Source organism: Macaca nemestrina, chromosome 12, assembly GCF_043159975.1.
Source record: "Macaca nemestrina isolate mMacNem1 chromosome 12, mMacNem.hap1, whole genome shotgun sequence".
In the NCBI taxonomy this organism is placed as follows: Eukaryota; Metazoa; Chordata; class Mammalia; order Primates; family Cercopithecidae; genus Macaca; species Macaca nemestrina.
In genome coordinates, this window is record NC_092136.1 from 113,369,909 (window position 1) to 113,389,627 (window position 19,719).

The 19,719-nt window shown below is 46.5% G+C and overlaps 1 protein-coding gene across 12 annotated transcripts in view; it reads right to left on the reverse strand.

The window, feature by feature from the left end:
• The window catches only part of LOC105493586 (dopamine receptor D2), a 239,580-nt gene that overhangs the window by 61,286 nt on the left and 158,575 nt on the right, over positions 1 to 19,719 (reverse strand). For 2 of the 12 annotated variants that reach the window (XM_011761340.2, XM_011761337.2), the window contains exon 1: positions 4,859 to 5,182. The exons of the other annotated variants lie outside the window; for them this stretch is intronic. The gene's annotated coding sequence lies outside the window, so the exon portion shown is untranslated. Of the gene's footprint in view, positions 1 to 4,858; positions 5,183 to 19,719 lie in introns of those variants that run through there. 12 annotated transcript variants of the gene reach the window in all.

Sequence of the window (19,719 nt, forward strand, 5' to 3'; positions counted from 1 at the left end):
TAATTTCATTTCTAATGTCTTTCTCCTGCTGGGCCACTTAGAACCCAAACAACAACAACGAGGGGGTGGAAACAAGAAGGGCAGGGACGTTCTGAAGGAGACTAATAACAAACGAACAGGCCCCCAGGACTCCCTTTGGCTCCCAGACATCTGCAGGGGATTATGGTTGGGGCCACAGCTGCAGTTCTCTGCTGAGCCACAGCTTCTGGAAGGCAGGACTGCCCAGGAGCCTGTGGATGGGGCTCCTGGGAGCCAGGTCTGCCTGTCTTCCCTTACCACCCTGTCTGGAAGCAAGCTGACATTACCTAGAGGGCTGCAGGGGAAACCAGAGGTTGTCCCTCTTTCCCCTCCCTGTCCCTTCAGACAGCAAAGAATTTCCTCGTCTCCTCCTGGAAAAAGTAAAAATCCTTACAGGTGACATCAGATTATGACAAAATTGCCCAAACTACACTAAGCTGATGCCTAGATTCAATACATATTTAACATCAGCCTCTTTCAGGGCCTCCTAAGAGTCTACTTCTCCTCTGCTCTCACCTCTGTACACTGCCCCATACTCTCCCAAATGCTCCTAGCAGCTTTCAGGCCTCTGAGTTCGAAGCACTGCAGCAGCAGTTTCTTCTATCCAGGGGAAGAGGGAGGCCTCAGACCCCAGTGTGTCATCTCTGGCTCCTCCCTATACACTGGAGCCACACTGGAGGGTCATTGATCCCTCTGCAGCGAAACACTCTCATGTATCCTAGGGAGAGAAGAGGCTGCGCCTTCCAAGGGCATCCCAGCTGCCGAGGGTGTTGACTTAACCCATTTACCAGATTAAGGTGAAAGGAAAAAGAAAAGAAAAATCTGCAATTCTGAGGGCAAATTTCTCTCCTTTCTCTGAACCCAAATCAAAGCAAACCAAGTGGCTGAGTCTTATAGTTTTATTACTCCTCCATCCCCATGTACTGACACTATAATCAAGCTATTTTCCAAGCCTATGCATTTAGATAATATGATTTTATTGTTAAAAAATAAGAAAGTTTTGCATCCATTTTAGTACAGAGGAAATAAATCTTCAATTACATTGGTGAAGGGAACAGGTGAGAGGCAAAAGTATATTAATATTAGATTCCAACACCATTAGAGTAATTTAAAAGGCCAGAGTTAACATTAGTCTACGGCTCAAATTGGTAAATAAGCAATTTGCACATCCTTAGTGGCTCCATGGTATATTTTGGAGAGCAGAAGGGCTTATACCTAATTCCAAGGTCCTCCCAGGGCCACAAAATGCCTTACTGGAGGTGAGAGGAGGGAACATGGTGCCGGAGTTTAGCTAAGTAAGAGGCTACCTACAAAGGAGGCTGCCTGCTGAGAAGTTGAATCAACCTGTGTCCTTTCTGCTGCCCATGGTTTCCAAGTGTTTCCTATATGCAGGATGCTCCTCTGCTAAGTAGAATACCTGATAGGATGGAGAAGCTTCGGTTGCTAACTCCAATCCTGGTGTCCAGAAAGTGGAAAATTTACACACTTCTATTTAGGAGAATGTTAATAAAAGAAGAAAGACCACTGTATTTGTGGACTAAGGAAACAGCTTCCCTGTTTGGAGTCAGGGGCATCCAGCATGACCTCTGAGGAGCCCAAGAAGATAATCTAAGAATCAAAAGTCTTGTAAACTATATCCCAGGAAAATGCAAATGACTGGGCTGCTGTTCTAAGCTATTTTCAAGACCTCAACTCTTAGGTAACTGTAACCTGCTGATGTACAACCTGATTCTGGGAGATATTGCAAATATGGCTTAGGGTTCTGGCATTATAAAACCTCAACTTGATTCTCCTCCCTTCCTAGGTGTTGAAGCACCTTCACTGCTGGAGATTCATAGGTATTAAGCCACAAAGGAGGGAGAAGTGATGGGTGCCAACACAGGATTGGCTCAAGGGAGTCTCATCATATCTGTCTCTCCTGGGCGATGTGCTCACATGTGTGCATGCACGTGTATGCAAACACACACAAAGACACACACATATACACAGTGCTATCTTCACAGTCACACTTTTTCCTTAACACTAAAATGTAACTTTTACTTGCAGGGGAGATGGAAACCACTCTCTCCAGGCAGAGTCCCCACATCTTTCCCCTTACACTTGTTTATTCAGAGAATGGTGACCCCAGACCTGTCTGGCTTCAGCAGGACAATCTCAGGAGTATATGAGGCCATATTTCTAATGACCCTAAGTTCCCATTTGTTTCCCATAGTATAAAAGAAAGAACAGAAGGGTTCTCTCAATTTCAGATTCTCCTATATCATTCTCAAGATAATTGCATTTTCTAGACAGAAATAATCTACCCTTGTAGGTGAAGGTACAAGACTGACTAGCCCACAAGCATCATTACTAGCCTTTTTACCCCTACAAGCCTCCTTGCTTATGGAGCACAAGAACCAAATCAATACAGTCAATATGTCACTTCCAGCAGGGCATGAGTGGCTACAAGCCTTGGGGAGCATGACGTGCTACTAGGCTGAACTAATCACTCCTTGGCATTTCAGGAGCACTTAGGTTAACAGATCACAGCACATGCATAATGAAAGACAATAACTCACCCAGAGGGGAGGGCAGGAGGGAAACACTGAGTTGACCCCCAGAGAGGGACAGTTAGTATTTACATAAGTCAACCTGAAGCCATATTGGTGATTCCTTAAAAGGGCCAAAAATTTTAGAAAGAAGAAAAGCCCATGAAGATACTGGGGGAGAGGAGATTGGATTGCATCCTTACTTTCAGTAAAGAGATTTAATCAGGGGGATGGTCCTTCTACCAAGAGTCTCACGCTTGAAGAATTTAACAAGTATAACAGCAGGAGACAAAGGGTGAGATTAAATACCTTAATTTTATAAATTTCAAATGTATGAAATTTAGGAATATATTAGATATCACCAAATGGTTGCCAAGGAATATGATTCTTTTAACTCTTAAAAACACATTTTTTGTATCTTCAAGGGATTTTCTCAGATAGAATACCTGCTACCAAGTTTATGTAAAATAAACTTGCTTTCCATTTTCAAAATAAAATAAATGTATACAGACTCTCTAAGGAGTCTCAACTTTTGGGGAGGTAATTTGCTAATTCAGTGTACCTATGAATCACCCAGAAACATTGTTAAAATACAAATTTCCTGGGCCTCAGCTTGAGATTCTCATTCAGCAGTTTTTCAAGGAAGAAGCAAAAATATGCGTTTTTAACCAGCTTCTCAGGGAATTCATTAAAAAGAAAAAAAAAAAAAAAAAAAAAAACCTTAGAGAAATGCTACCCAGACTTCTACAACAAATCAGAACCTCTCCATTTTCTGGGCACCTCAGGCTGTGCAGGGAAGGTAGAAGGAACTCAATGATCTTTAAGAGCTGGGACTACCCTGGCCCTCCCAAACCACTTCCCTGTCAGATGTCTGCATTCAGAGATGGCATCAAAAACCCCTGCAAACAAATAATTCAGGAATTTTGAACACTAGGGAGGGAAGTCCAAGGCAGGGACTGGAACCTAGGAAACCAGCTTGCTGATTTTCTTGAAACTGGTCACGCTGACCAGTCTCTCTATCTGCCCGCCCTCATCAAACAGCTGCATGGGGGAAAGACGATAAGTATGATTTCTTTTTCAAGTGGTCCTAATGCTGCAGGATGAATCAGAGATAAGCATGCATATTTGCATTTGAAGCAGGGTGGGAGTGGGGAGAATCATTGAACATCTAGCTCCCTAAGGAGGAGCAAAGATTAGCCTAAAAGGTTTGTAGCCTGGTCAAAATCCAGAAAGGCTTGGATCTGCAGAAGGATCTGGAGTGGGATCCACAAAGTGCCTCGCACCTCACTCCATCACCCCCTCACCCAACCTCAGGAGCCCCAGAACGAAAAGTAGTGGGGTGCCAGGTGGGGCAACAGTGACTTGCTCAGACAGCTTCCTTGTGGCTGAGAGCAAGTGCCTGTCCCCACGGAGCTGCAGTGCTGTGACTTGTGTCCATGGTGAAGCCTGTTATGTAGACGCACACGCACCCTCTTACCTCTACTCTTCAAGAGGAAGCGCTCAAGGGCTGCCCGCCTCAGACAGGTATAGGAACGCGCTCTGTCTGGTGCTTAGAGCTGCCTCTTGTTTCCGCATACCACCCTAGAGGGGCTCTCGGTCCATCAGAGAGCCGGGCCGAGAGCCGGGTGGTCACCCTCCGCTACTGCCGCCACCGTCGCCTGCACTCCTGGGTCGAAACGGGTCTGGCACCCAAGCCTCCCTCCCCGATTAGGTGTCAATCCGAGAAGACGAAGGAGAGCGAAAGTTCAGGACCAAGGACAGCGGCAACCTGGGCGCGGGAGAATCCAGCCAGAAACTGCCTCTCCCCCATCCTTAGCTTCTGCCTTAGAAACTGAAAAGGGTCAGGTCGCACCAACACATAGTTGCCAAAAACAGCCCTTCTTCCTCCGGAAGAAGTCGGAAACTCTGGCCGCGAGCCCCGAGTCTCGCGCTTGGGTGCTGGGGGAAGTGCCCTTCCGAGATTGTGGGAAGCGGCCACCCTCCGATGCCGCGGCTCGGCCGTGCTGCCCTGGGCGCCCCGCGGGGAGGCTGCCCCAGCTGCGCCCGCTCGTGCCCGGGGAGAGGACTCCCTTCTAGGTGGCGAGGAGGCTACTGAGAAGGAGGGAGAGGTGATAGGCGCCGCGGACTCCGGACGCCCTCCGCCCCCGCCCGACGGGGAGCCCGTGCAGAGCCGGACCCCAGGCGGGCGCTCCCAAGCAGGCGGCCGGGAATGGCGGCACAAACTTCTGGTCCCGGCCGCGCTGCCCTTGGAGCTCCCTCCTCCTCTCCCCGTGACCCTGAGTCTCCCGCCGCTCTATCCGGCCGGTGCTTACCTTCAAGCCATAGGGCGCCCCGGGGCAGAGACGGCGCCGGCTGCTCGAGGCTTCCAGCTCCCGCCGCATCCACGCGCGGCCGCCCCTCCGGCAGCCGTCCGGGGCCGCCACTCTCCTCGGCGGGTCCCTGGCTCCCGGCCCCGCCGCGCCGTTCAGAGCCCCGGCGGGCAGCCGCTCGGCCGGCTCTGGCCCGCGGGGAGCAGTGGACGGGCCGCGGCGGGGCGGGGCGGGGCGGGGCCGGGCGCGGAGCGGGCGGGCAGGAGGGAGCGCGGGGACGGCGCGGAGGCGGCGCGGTGCGCGCGGGAGGCTGCCGGCTCGGCACTGAAGCTGGACAGCTCCGCGGCACCCGAGCGCGGGGAGCACGGGGATCGCGGGGGGGAGGTGCCCGGGGCCCCGCCCCTGACACAGGCCCCGCCCCCGCCCCCCACCGAACGAGCTGTGACTCCTCGGCGCTCCCCGGCCTGGGGCGGGTAGGAGGGGTTGGGGGATTCCGCCATCCCTTGTTTTGAGGCGGGAACGCAACCCTCGACCGCCCACTGCGCTCCCACCCACAATAACACGCTGTGATTGCAGGCTGGGTCCTCACCGTCTGCTCGCCAGTCTTCTCCTTTGAGGACTCGGAAGCCAAGGGTTGCGGGAGGCACCACCCATCCAGCAAGTCAGGCAAGGAGAGGAGGTGTCGGAAGAGGTCCGCATCCGTTTTCTGACTTCAGGTCTTGTAATCTATGTAGTCAGTTCCATTGCTGGACTCATCCAAAGGAAAAAGCCTGTTTGGAGTTGACCTGAGATGGAAATGCAAAAGGAGGCCTCAGGGGTTCCAGCTCACCTCTGACTCCAAACTGAGGTGTGTGAAGCAGGGAGTGGGGAGAGGGAGAAAGAGATAGAGTGGTGAAGGGTGTTCCACTGCTACCCTGCCCACTGTCATTCGGGCTGCAGAGGAACCTCGTTCTTCTCCCCTTTTCTTCCTCTCTCCATCTTTTCTTTTTCTTTCTTTCTTTCTTTCTTTCTTTCTTTCTTTCTTTCTTTCTTTCTTTCTTTCTTTCTTCTTTCTTTCCTTCTTTTCTCTTTCTTTCTTTCTTTCTTTTCTTTCTTCTTTCTTTCTTTCTTTCTTTTCTTCTGCAGCAATTAGTTACCAACTGTCCTCAATTTGCCAGACTCTATGTCAGATTCAGAAGTCACAGACAGAAAGAAAACCAGGCCCCTGATCCCACACCCTGCCAATCCAGAGAGGAGACCCCCAGGGAAATAACTGAGGCTTAAACAGGTGCTGTGAAGCACAAAAAAGCAAGACTTCACAGGAACCGGGCATTGAAGGAGCAACACCAGTTACCAAGGGGAGAAGATGGCACAGCACTCCAGGGAGAGGGAAGAGCAGGGGCAGCAGACTGACTCTGCAGAGCAGGGAGTTGGCCCTGCATGGCTGGAGTCGAGCCATCCTGGGCCACAAGGACTAACTTCATCTCAGCATTTCCTCCAATGACACACACAATTACAGAAAGTGAGGGCTGGAAAGGACCTTAGCATTCATCTAATTCCTTCTCACCTCAGAAGGGAGAACTGAGTCCCAGAGACATGGAGTGCCCTTTCAAATCCCACGGAGTCTAGCACTGAACCGTCGCCCTCTCCAGAGCCACAAAACAGCACCTCTCTCAAACGCAGCCATCTCTGGAGGCACTGGGGCAGAGGAAGCTGTGGGCTCCCACCTCACCCCACCATGACTCTTCCTGCCCCTGGATCTTGCTGATCTGGACTGGCCTCCACTTGCCTGCAGGCTCTATAGGGAGATATTACATCAATAGGAGTCCTAGAATGTTGCCATACTTGCCTTTAAGGGATCAGACATTACAGATATGGTTGCCATCCCAGTGTTTCCCTTGTATATCCTTGGGCCATTCTCTCCTAGGTTTAATCCACTTAAGGGGATACTTGGTACCTCCCAACTCAGCTCCTCTACATAGGTTCAGGGATGGGTCAGACTAGCCAGAGCACCTGGATTGGTGTTCTGCCTTGGTCACCTACCCGTTGTGTGGGCTTGCCCAAATTGTCTGATCTCGCGAAGCCTCAGTTTCTCCATTTTTAAGTGGGAACTAAAAATAATGATCTCTCTGGGCTTTACTGAGAAAAATAGATGAGGACATGTTAGACAATGGTAATATGGGCCATCCCTGGCTGCTCTGGGGTGGGGAGGGGAGCCTTGTTCATCAGGAGGCAGAAGCAGGAAGAAGATGAGCTCCATAAGATGCACCCACCCAAGGACACTGTAGCTCTGTGCTGCTTTTTTTGCCCCAATCTTACATGGTTGAATGGATTTCATGCTGGCTGTGAGTGAGACGGATGGATCTTTTAGTTTTCAATTAGCAAACGCCTCACTCTTTAAACAAGCGGCGCAGCAAACAGATGCACTGTGTGATTGATGACAGGGAACATCTGCAGCCAAGCAGCGGCTGCACCAGAAGCTCCCAGCTTCCTGGGCTAGCAGGGCCCTCTGGAGGTCATTTGGTGCCTCCCCCTGCCTCTAGGCAGGAGTGTGCCCAGTCCAAGTGGGCGGTGTGGGGGCAGGGTGTCCCTTTGCCTTATAGCTTTCCTGAAAAAGGATCTACAGCAGCCTCTTTGAATTCCTTACCTCCTCGGAGTCAGGAAGTTCCACCTGATATACCTCCTAAATCTTTCATTTATTTCTATCCTTTTCATTGTTGAAAATTGTAAGGAAATGAGTAGTAATGGATATTAGGGGTTCTCTTAGTCCATCTGGGATGCTGTTAATATAACAAAATACCATAAACCGTGTGGCTTACAAACAGAATTTATTTCTCACAGTTCTGGAGGCTGGGAAGTCCAATATTAAGGTGCTGGCAGAGTTGGCATCTGGCGAAATCCAGCTTTCTGTTTCATAGACGGCACTTTCTCACTGTGTCACACATGGTGGATAGGGGTGAATGAGTGCCCTTGGGCCTCTTTTACAAGAGCACTCATCCATCCCATTTATGAGGGTTCTGTCTCCTTCTGTCCTCATGGCTTCATCACTGCCCAAAGGCCTCACTTTCCTTTTTTTTTTTTTTTTTTTTTGATGGAGTTTTGCTCTTGTTGCCCAGGCTGGAGTGCAATAGTGCGATCTTGGCTCACCACAACCTCCGCCTCCCGGGTTCAAGCAATTCTTCTGCCTCAGTCTCCCGAGTAGCTGGGATTACAGGTATGCGCCACCATGCCCAGATAATTTTGTATTTTTAGTAGAGATGGGGTTTCTCCATGTTGCTCAAGCTGGTTTCGAACTCCTGACCTCAGGTGATCCATCTGCCTCGGCTTCTCAAAGTGCTGGGATTACAGGCTCACTTTCTAATTTTATAATCCTGGGGCTTAGGATTTCAACATATGAATTTGGGGGGGACAAAGACATTCAGGCAAGGCTAGGAGACGGGTAAGGGACAGATGGGGATTTTGTTGGCCCATTGTAATGAGGAAACAAAGGAGGATGCCAACAGAGAATAGGGAGAGCTAGAACTTCCTCCTGTGCTCCAAGAACTGCTCACTGCAGCTTGGAAAGGGAGGTCCCTTGCTGATCTTCTTCAAACTGATGTACCCCCAGAGAGAACAGACTGTCACTGTCCCCTTCTAAAAATCATCTCACAGAAAACAAGGGAAATCTGAAAGGTGGGGAAGGCAGAGCAGGGTCATGTCAGTAGCAACACTGGAGTCACACAGAAGTTTGTTCCCATCTAAACTCCACAACCTTGGGAAATTCTGAATGGCTCTGGGGCTCAGTTTCCTGGATTGTGAAATGGGGATAGAGAGCCACATTACAGTGCTATCATGAAGAATAAGTAGGAACGACAACCCACAGATGTTGATGTTTGTTCCATGAGTCTTCCCCCCCTTACAGAAAACTTTAACTGGAGAAGTGACACAGGAAATACAGACACCTTCTATATGGTATTACAGTTCTCCATTTCTTAACCCACTTTGCAGATAAAGACTGAGCCCCCATTTCCAAGCTCTGGGAATTTCTCTTTTCTCATCCTCTTCTTTTGTCTTAGTTCTTGTGCCATTTGCAAATGACTGGGGAGCAGTAGAACAGCAATCCATCTGGGTCAAAGGAAGTACAGGGCAAAAAAAAAAAATCATCTTTTTTGTACTTTATTGCATCCCTTGAATGCAGAAAACCTTAGAGAAGTGTGGAATTCTTGGATATTGTTGTTATTGAGGGATCCACAGCCCCATGCAGAATAATCTAGGGCAGGGGCTGACGGTAGTCGAGATGGTAGACTCCAGAGAAGGGTGGGAAGGGGAGAATCTTCTGAGAATGACAGAAGTTCAGGGCACTATCCAGCCAAGGTAGGAGAGCAGAGAGTTACCTGAGGGTTTTGACATCTGCGTGTGTAATCACCCTTAGAAAATGATTTCCTCACTGGTAGACTCTAATGGGCCTTGCCACCTCAGTGTGAAATGGACATTTATTCTTTGCTGCTTCCTATTTTGAAAGAGTAAAGAGAATACAGGGGTGACTCACTTTCAGAAATTCTATTACACAGTTCTTCAGAGTTACAGAACAGATAACTCAGAGTGCAATTATTCATATTGGAAATTTCACTGCTTGAAGGGAAGGGGTCATAAAAATATACACCTCGTTTTCACACCTATGTTCATAGCAGCATTATGCACAATAGCCAAAAGGTGAAACAAGCCATGTGTCCATCAACATGGGTAAACAAGATGTGGTATTTACATGCAAAGGAATATTATTAGGCCTTAACAAAGGAGAGAAATTCTCACACCTGCTACCACATGGAACCTCAAAGACATTGTGCCAAGTGAAATAAGCCAGTTACAAAAGGACATATACTATACGATGCCACTTATATGAGGTACCTAGAGTCAATCCACAGAGACAGAGAGTGAATTGGTGGTGGCCAGAGGCTGGAGGCAGGGACAAATGGGGACATATTTGATGGGTATGGGGTTTTGGTATGAGAACATGGAGAAAGGTCTAAAGTGGAGTGGTGGTGATGCTTACACACAATGTGAATGTACTTAATGCTACTGAACTATGCACTTAAAATGCACGGTGGCTCATGGCTGTAATCCCAGTACTTTGGGAGACCGAGGCTGGCTCTAAAGTGGAGTGGTAGCGATGCTTATACAACAATATGAATGTACTTAATGCTACTGAACTGTGCACTTAAAATGTGCAGTGGCTCATGCTTGTAATCCCAGCATTACAAGCCAAGGTAGGTGGGTGGATCTCCTGAGGTCAGGAGTTCGAGACCAGCCTGACCAACATGGTGAAACCCTATCCCTACTAAAAATAAATAAATTAGCTGGGCATGGTGGTGGGCGCCTGTAATCCCAGCTACTTGGGAGGGTGAGGCAGGAAGATCACTTGAACCGGGAGGTGGAGGTTGCAGTGAGCCGAGACCATGCCATTGCACTTCAGCCTGGGCAACAAGAGTGAAACTCTGTCAAAAAAAAAAAAAATCTTGTGTTTCAGTGGTTACTGCAGTTGCCAATCTATGTGAAAACAAAAGAAAACATCTTGTGAACTACCAAGTAAATAGGTTGGAAAGTGACTGAAGTTAGAAAACAATCTACGTGTAACTTCTGAAGTTGTATTTAGGTAAGTACAATCTACTGCCTTGAAGTTCTTCAGTCCTTTCCATAGATGATAAAGCACTTTCTTGTCTGTGATCTTATTTACCTTCCAATAGCCTTGTGATGGCAAGAATGTTGTTAATTTGGGGAGAGCACTGAGAAGGTTATGAAGATGAGAGCAGGCAATGAAACTAGGATGATGGATTTCAGGTAGTCTGCAAATGCAAGGACCATTCACCCATTCAGGTTTTGAATGGAGTTGTGCAGTTCAAAGAAAGCTCTCAATGGAGAAGAAAAACTCAGTCTCAGCTCCTTTTTTATTGAGGGTGAGTGAATAAGGAGCAACGGTATCTTTAGTCTATAACCAGCAGCACTTGGGGTTCTTCTGCTCACACCTGACCCTGTGCCTGTGTTTCTCATCTCTGAGGACCACACCATCCAACTACTCACACCCCCTCTTCCTCCAACACAATCAGGGTAGCAGTCGGGAACACAGATGTGAGAAACAAACAATTCTGATAGTTTAAGCAGAAAAGGAATTCATGGAAAATATTGTAGTATCTCACAGAATCATAGAGATTAGAGAACCAGACTTGTAAAACAGGAAAAATAAAGCTAGCTACTGTTAGACTTTCAACCAAAATCAAGCTGGAGCAACAGTCCAGTGAGAACTCAGCTATCATAGCTAAATACAGGGCACCAGATGGCATCTCCACCTTGGCTGTACCAGACACTGGCATCCCCCTGGCACCCTGTTATGCTGTCCCTGGAAAACTGAAAGTTGTGGCTACTGGTACCACCTCTAGGATTGATTCTCCAGTGTCCTTGCTTCTCTGATTCACTAGCTCCTCAGTCAAAATCTGAGGCAGCTGCCACTCATTGGTTGAGCTGGGCTATGAGCTGCACCTTTCAGTGGGGTGAGGGCTCTGCCTGCCACCAAGGCCCACACAGGAATTCTACAGTATAGGAAGGGGACAGAGGTGGTGCAGTGAAACGATTCACCATATTCCGGATCCAAAGGTAAAAATAAAACTGAGCTCTGCTTATTCTACTTTCTGAATGCTACACAGATCCACCCACTCACTCCACCCCCACTGTCACTACTCCAATCCAGCCATCATCCTGTCCCATGTAGATGATTATGAAGCCTTCTTGTGCTGCTGTCCTTACTCCAGCCCATGTTCCACACTGCAAAACAATGCTGCCTCTTAAACATAAACCTGATGATGTCATCCTACTTACTCCCCTTTAAAGTCTTTCCTGGTGCCTTTGAGATAAATTCTAATCATGCTAACACCACATCCATCCTTGCCTCTTTCCAGCCTCATTGCCAGTGAATGAATCAATGAATGAATCAATGAGGTTTGGAAAGGATGGCAGGGATGACTTACTCGAGAGTTTCCCATATGCTAATCTTTGGATTGGATGCAATAGAAATCCCTGGGAAACTAAAAGAAAAATACAGATATTGGGGCCCAATGCCAGAACTATTACATTATAATTTAGGGGGTCAGGGTTAGCCCTCTGTATTTCTAAAAAGTCAGCCAATGATTCTGAACACCAGGCAGCGGGGGAAGCACTGAAATAATCCCTACCCATCATTTTGCATATGTGGGAGTTGAAGCCCAGAGAGGTTAAATACTCAATGCACATGAATCAAGTTTGGTGTTGTAATGAAGCAAAACTTCGAGCAAAGTTAATCTGACACATTTAGTGCTATACATAATCATTATTGTGCTACATGGTAATTAGGCATAAATAGTGGGTAAGCTATTCAGAGGGAGGACTATTATTACAGTTATAGAAACCAAGTAGTTGGGAGGGTCTTACCAGGGGGAAGGAAAGGAGCCATTGAGAAAAGTTGGGGTGTTGCTCTGAGACCCCATAGAGCCCCCCAGGTCTGTCACCTGCACTTGGACAGAGCTGATGACAGGTGGGTCTGCCCACAAAGCTGGAGAGTCAGATGGGAGCTGGGTTGCTGGGAGATGGTTCAAAGCAAGCCCTCAGTCAAGATGGGGGAAAGACAAGACAGCTTGTCCAGCCCCTTCGTCCAGTGAGGGAGGGACTGGGGTGGGTGGGAAATCCTGTGAGGAGGAAAGAAAAATCATTGCAGACCTTGAGTTTGTCTCCTGCAGGAAGGAAGTGAGGGACGAGATTTAAAGGAACCCCTTTCTCTGCCTTCTTTGAGCAGAAGCATCTTCCTCACACTTTGGGATAACCTGTTGTCTTCTGGGTACTTGTTCCAGGTCCACCTCCTGACACATGCTACTATTGTCTGAAATGCCTGACAGCCCTCTTCCCTGCATCCATACATACTTTTCCTGCTAGTCTTTCAAGGCCCCACTCACATAGTTGAGTTCCATGAGGCCTTTCCTCATTTCCCACACCCCAATATTAATAAAGACCTGTACCTCTCTGTGACATTGATTACATTGATTACATTGTCATTTGTGTTCCTGTCTTGCTTCTCAACTAAAGCGTGAAATCCTACGGCTCACCTGTGTCCCTCCATGCCCCCAGCACAGAACCTGACACAAGGCAGACTCGCAACAAGTGTCTGTTAAAAGAAACCTCTGCAATTAGTTAGTCCCAATTAATAATTTGGCTCAGTGAGCAAATGTAAGGGTGGAAATTTAAGGGTGATTTTTCTGTTACACATACCTGAGTGTGAGCTGGTTAATAGAGATTGCTTTCCAGGCTCTGGGGGTGTGAAAGTTTTGATGGAGGGAGGGATGGGGAGAAGACATCCTTTTGCTCAGCATCTGGATAGATGGGGGCTGCACAGGTGGGCCCGACTGCATGGAGTTTTTGAAAGTAGATAGATGATGCCAGATATATTGTGGATATAAGAAAGAAGAGAAGGAGAGAGGAGGTGGGAGGTAGCAGAAGAATGGCAGAAGATGGAGAGAGGGAAGAGACCAAAGCCGTAACTGGCCCTCTTTGTACTTCGATATGCTTGTGCTTTGGGCACCTCCCCTTCTCGTTTTCAGAAATAGGTTAGAAAGCGCCAGCCCACTGGTCACCCCAACCCTGTCTGCACTCCTGGTCTGTTTACACTAGAGGGAAGGGGGCCAGAAGTCCCAGAGCAGAAATTTCTTTGTCCATGTTCCCAGCCTTCCCTCAGAGCCAGGAACTGACTCTTCTATTTGATTCACCTTCCCTCAGATCTACTTGTAAACGTTTTTGTGGTAATTATATGTGATCCTGTGTATGGGAACACCTTGAGAAAGACAGCCTGGGCCCTAGGAAGTACTCTGTAATTGGGGTTTGCTATTTTTAGTGATGTGCCTGACCTCTCAGGCAGGTGAGTTAGTAGGAGCTGTGAGGTAAGGCCATCTGCTTCCATGAGCATGCCCTCAGCCCTTGTGACTCTCACAGGATGCATGTGAAGCTCTCTGCCTAGGGGGATGGCCATCCCTCCTCATCCTTCCCAGCTCCCAGCAGTATCCAGCAAACCTTCCCAGAGGGGCCATCTGATCTCTTTGCCACTCAGGTTGGAAAACTGAGAAATACCTGGGTTTCCCTGAGCCCTTCAGATAATCCTATAATCACCTATAGGCAATTTCATTTTCTTATATCACGACAGTCCTAAGTACAGTTTAGGGCAAATTGTTGTTCAGCCAGACAGGTGGGGAAAGCCACCCTGCCTGAGGGGCAGCAGCAGTAACACATCCCCACCGTGCCAGGTGAGGTGGGCAGCGGGAGTTCTGAGCATGCTCCCTGTTGGACTCTGCAGGGGCAACTCTAGCTGTCATTCCTGCCTAGCTTAGGCCTCATCCTCTCCCACCTGGACTATTGCAATTGCCTCCTCACTGCTCTCTCTCTCTCTCTCTAGACTTACCCATTGATCCAGCTTGGGCCTAGCCTCCAGAGGGCCATCCACATGCAGACATGATCACATTGCACGTTTCTTAAAACCCTTCAAGGCTTGCCCATTGGCCACACAGTGAAGTTGGTGCCTCTGTCTGCTCCCAACCTGCCACAGCCTGCCTTCTCCACCCACATCTCCAGTTGCATCTCTCACCATGTTTTACCTCCCACTTTACAGCAATGCCTGACCTTACCATGGGCACTCACATTCATGTTTTCTTCTATTATTCCCTCTGGCTGGGATGTTATTCCCTCCTTACTTAGCCTGACTCTCACTCATCTTTCTGGAGGGACCCAGGCCTCCTTCTCCCCAGAAAGTCTCAGAAGGGGCCCCCAGAGTCCCTTGGGCACACTATCTAATCACACTTCACCTTATATTGAAATTATTGATAAGGACTTTGTTATCCATCTTTAGTTTCTCAGTGCCTCACATGGTGCTAGAAACAGAGAAGATCACTTAATAAATGTTGAGCTACTGTTGTACACCAACAGCAACCAAGCTGAGAATCAAATCAAGAACTCAATCCCTTTCACAATAGCTGCAAAATATATATATATTTTTATATATGTGTATGTGTGTGTATGTATATATATATATACATACACACACATATATATATACACACACACACAATACTAAGGAATATACCTAACCAAGGACATGAAAGACCTCTACAAGGAAAACACGGCTACAAAACACAGCTGAAAGAAATCATAGACAACACAAACAAATGGAAATACATCCCATGCTCATGGATTGGTAGAATCAATATTGTGAAAATGACCGTACTGCGGTCTGATGTGGTGGCTCGTGCTTGTAATCCCAGCACTTTGGGAGGCTGAGGTGGGTAGATCACGAGGTCAGGAGATTGAGACCATCCTGGCTAACATGGTAAAACCCCGTCTCTACTAAAAATACAAAAAATTAGCTGGGCATGGTGGTGGACGCCTGTTGTCCCAGCTACTTGGGAGGCTGAGGCAGGAGAATGGCGTGAACCTGGGAGGCAGAGCTTGCGCTGAGCCAAGGTCACGCCATTGCACTCCAGCCTGGGTGACAGAGCGAGACTCCATCTCAAAATATAAAAAAAAAGGAAAAAGAAAAGAAAATGACCATATTGCCAAGAGCAATCTACAGATTCAGTGCAATTCCCATCAAAATACCACCATCATTTTTCACAGTATTAGAAAAAAAATTCTAAAATTCATATGAGACCAAAAAATAGCCCGCATAGTCAAAGCAAGACTAAGCAAAAACAAAAACAAAAAACAAAACAAATCTGGAGGAATCACATTACCTGACTTCACACTATACTATTAGGCCATAGTCACCAAAACAGCATGGTACTGATATAAAAATAGGCACATAGACCAATGGAACAGAATAGAGAACCCAGAGATAAAGCCAAATATTTAAAGCCAAATATTTACAGCAAAGCAAACAAAAACATAAAGTGGAAAATGACACTCTATACAACAAATGGTGCTGGGATAATTGGCAAGCCACGTGCAGAAGAATGAAACTAGATCCTCATCTCTCACCTTATGCAAAAATCAGCTCAAGATGGATCAGAGACTTAAATCTAAGGCCTGAAACCATAAAGATTCTAGAAGATAACGTCAGAAAAACCTTTCTAGACATTGGCTTAGGCAAAGAGTTCATGACCAAGAACCCAGAAGCAAATGCAACAAAAGCAAAGATAAATAGATGGGACTTAATTAAACTAAAATCTTCTGCACAGCAAAAGAAATCATCAGCAGAGCTAACAGAAAATGCACATAGTGGGAGAAAATATTCACAATCTGTACATCCGACAAAGCACTAATATCCAGAATCTATAAAGAACTCAAACAAACAAACCAGCAAGAAAAAAAAAAAATCCCATCAAAAAGTAGGCCAAGGACATGAATAGATAATTCTCAAAAGAAGACATACAAATGACCAACACATATATGGAAAAATGCTTAACATCACTAATGATCAGGGAACTGCAAATCAAAACCACAATGTGATACCACCACACTCCTGCAAGAATGGCCATAATCAAAAAATCAAAAAATAATGGATGTTGGCGTAAATGTGGTGAAAAGGAAATACTTTTACACTGTTGGTGGGAATGTAAACTAGTATAACCACTATGGAAAATCCAGAATAGAGATTCCTTAAAGAAAATCCCCACTACTAGAAATCTACCCAGAGGAAAAGAAGTCATTATACAAAAAGGATACTTGCAAATTCATGTTTATAGCAGCACAATTTGCAATTGCAAAAATATGGAACCAACCCATGTACTCATCAATCAATGACTGGATAAAGCAAATATTATATACATATATATATGTGTGTGTATATATATGGTGTGTATATATATAATATATATACATAATATATATTATATTTATTTATATATAATATATATACATAATATATATTATATTTATTTATATATAATTATATTATATTTAATATAATATATAATATAATATAATATATTATATTATATAACTATATTATATAATATAAAATATATTATTATATATAATATATATTTATATATAATATATATACATATAATACATATACACACACCATGGAATACTACTCAGCCATGAAGGGAAACAAAATAATGGCATTCGTAGCAACCTGAATGGAATTGGATACTATTATTCTAAGCGAAGTAACTCCGAATTGGAAAACCAAGCATCCCATGTTCTCATTCATATATGGGAGCTAAGCTAGGAGGAAGCAAAGGTGTAAGAATTGTACATTGGACTTAGGGGACCTGGGGGAAAGGATGGGGGGTAACATGGGATAAAGGACTACACATTGTGTACAGTGTACACTGTTTGAATGATGGGCACACCAAAATTTCAGATATCACCACTAAAGAACTTAATCATGTAACTAAACACCACCTATTCCCAAAAAATCCTATTGAAATAAAAAAAAAAAGAAAATAAGAGATGTTGAGCTAAATCTGTCTGCTGAAGACTCTGAATCCTCCCTGAGAGACCTCATGGCTATGCCCAACTAACCAGGTGGATGACCTATGTCCCTCCAAGTTGTACCTTCTTGGCACCACTGGCCTGTTACCTGTTGCCCAGGCTTCCACACATCAACTTCTGCCTTCCAGGCTGTCTCGCCCTCCATGCCTTACACCTCCCATCCCCTGGGGTATGCACCCTCAACATTGTGTGACCCATACTACTAGCTGCCTTCTCTTCCTGGCTGTCTGCCAGCCATGGAGTATAGATTTGCAAAACTCAAACCAGGAAATGTAGGTAGCAGCTGAACAGTGCTCAAATTCTAGATTCAAGACCACTGCCAGGGAGGAAAGCCCTGTACTGGACATCTCAGATTTGTCCTTCCAGGTCTCCTTTCTGCCCTTCACCCTGCTCACACCCTGGAAGCTGACCCATGTGGACTGAATCAAGGCCCCTTCGCACTCTGCCTTCCTGAGCACTGAGTTGGACTACGGGAAGGAAATCAGAGGGAGAGAGGAGAATGAGGTCAGGGTCAGTCTCTAGATCACTCCAGGGGGATGGCGAGCCTGCAACGCTAGGCCACAGGTCACAGCTTCTGTATGCCTCTCTCTCTCCCTCTCCTTCTTCCTCCCTCCTGGTAACTACTCCTTTCTTGGCCCCTTCAGGTCCTTCAAGTTGTAATGGAGCCCCACTGTCACCAATTCTAGAATCACCCAGGCTGTAGTGCAGTGGCACAATGGCTCACTGCAACCTCTGCCTCCTGGGTTCAAGTGATTCTCCTGCCTCAGCCTCTTGACTAGCTGGGATCTCAGGTGCCTGCCACCATGCCCAGCTGATTTTTTTAGTTTTAGAAGAAACGAGGTTTCACCAGGTTGAACAGGCTGGTCTCGAACTCCTGACCTCAGGTGATCCACCCACCTCGGCCTCCCAAAGTCCTGGGATTACAGGCCTGAGCCATCACACCCAGGCGTGGTCTTTTTTTTTTTTTTTTTTTCCTAAACTCCTCTCAATTGATCCTGATTTGCATATGGCTTGCATATGATTTTCATGTCTTGCATATGATTTTCAAGTGTCCTGCTAGGACTCTGACTGGTAGAGCACCAAATAAAAAATCCAGCTATCAGGGTAGAGGTTGCTGAGAGTAAGGTGAAGTAAATGAACCCAGTCATCACTATGAATGAAGATCAAGACCCTACGGAAGTTGGGATGCTCTCAAGAGGAGCATACAGAGAACTGTTCAGTGCCCAGGGCTTGCCCTATGAGAGCTTCCACTGTGAACGGAGATAGGACGCAGACCTGATGCACAGTTGCACAGTCCCATGCTACCTCCAATGAGAAACTGCTTCTCTCATCGTTGACAGCTTAGAGCAGATAATCCATGAGGTGGTCTGACTGAAAAGTTCTTTCTCAATGGAGGCAATTATGATTAACTGGATCTTTTAGATTTTATCTGTTAGAAATGTAAACTATGAGATTCTTTAAAGAGAATTATTCGGTTGGCATTGGGAGCAGAAACTGATGCAGAGAGAGGTCAAGAGAAGGCAAGAACCATGAGCAATCATGAGTAAGTGATGTTTATGAGTAAACCAAAATTATAAATAAGCCGAAGATATGAGTAGGGTGAGGGCATTGGTCCATATCCTGTAAAGTAGATAAACACAAAGAAGCAGACATGTAGAGCAGAACACACTTCCGTGAAGATGAAAATTGACCTTAATCCCTAGAGCAACTGGAACTTTGCCCGGTCTTCCAGTTCTGGTCTCCGAAAAATCCGCTAGGATATTAGTTTCTTTTCTTCTTGCAAGGCCTGATTACTAAACTCTCCCTGGCCCCTGGCAGTCTTGACACCTGGCCATATGGTTGAGGTTTCTAATTACCTTATTTCCATATTCTTTTCAATATTCCTTCCCTTACTCCAAGCACACACATACATACACACTTACTCAACATGATCAAGAAAGCCTCCAGTGCTTTGCATCAAAAAAGCCTAACACTACCCTAAACTGAAACCCAGTTCTGAACAGTGGTTTCCTTCCTTCTCCTTAAGACTCAGATCCACCCCTGTTGCCCAGATCTGGTGCTCTGAGCTGAGTTTCCCAACTTGCTCACGTTACCCACTAAGAGCTCTTTCTAGATCTCTCTCACCTCCATCAACTCAAAGTCAAGACCTGGAAGGGGTACATGAGGTGGCAGGACACTGGAACTCAAGAGGGACATGCAGTGCTCTACTTAACCTGGCAGAAGGAGACTTAAATCAAAGGTAACAAAAAACTTGGAAGTCGACTGACAACTGCTTTCCTGAATACCTCCCCTTCACACCGCTTGTCCTCTCTTTGGCTTCACCAGCTCCATGGCTCTTCTCATTGCCCCTAGGATGGTCAGTGCCCTCAGGACTCTCGGCATAGGCCACTCTGAACCTTCCCATC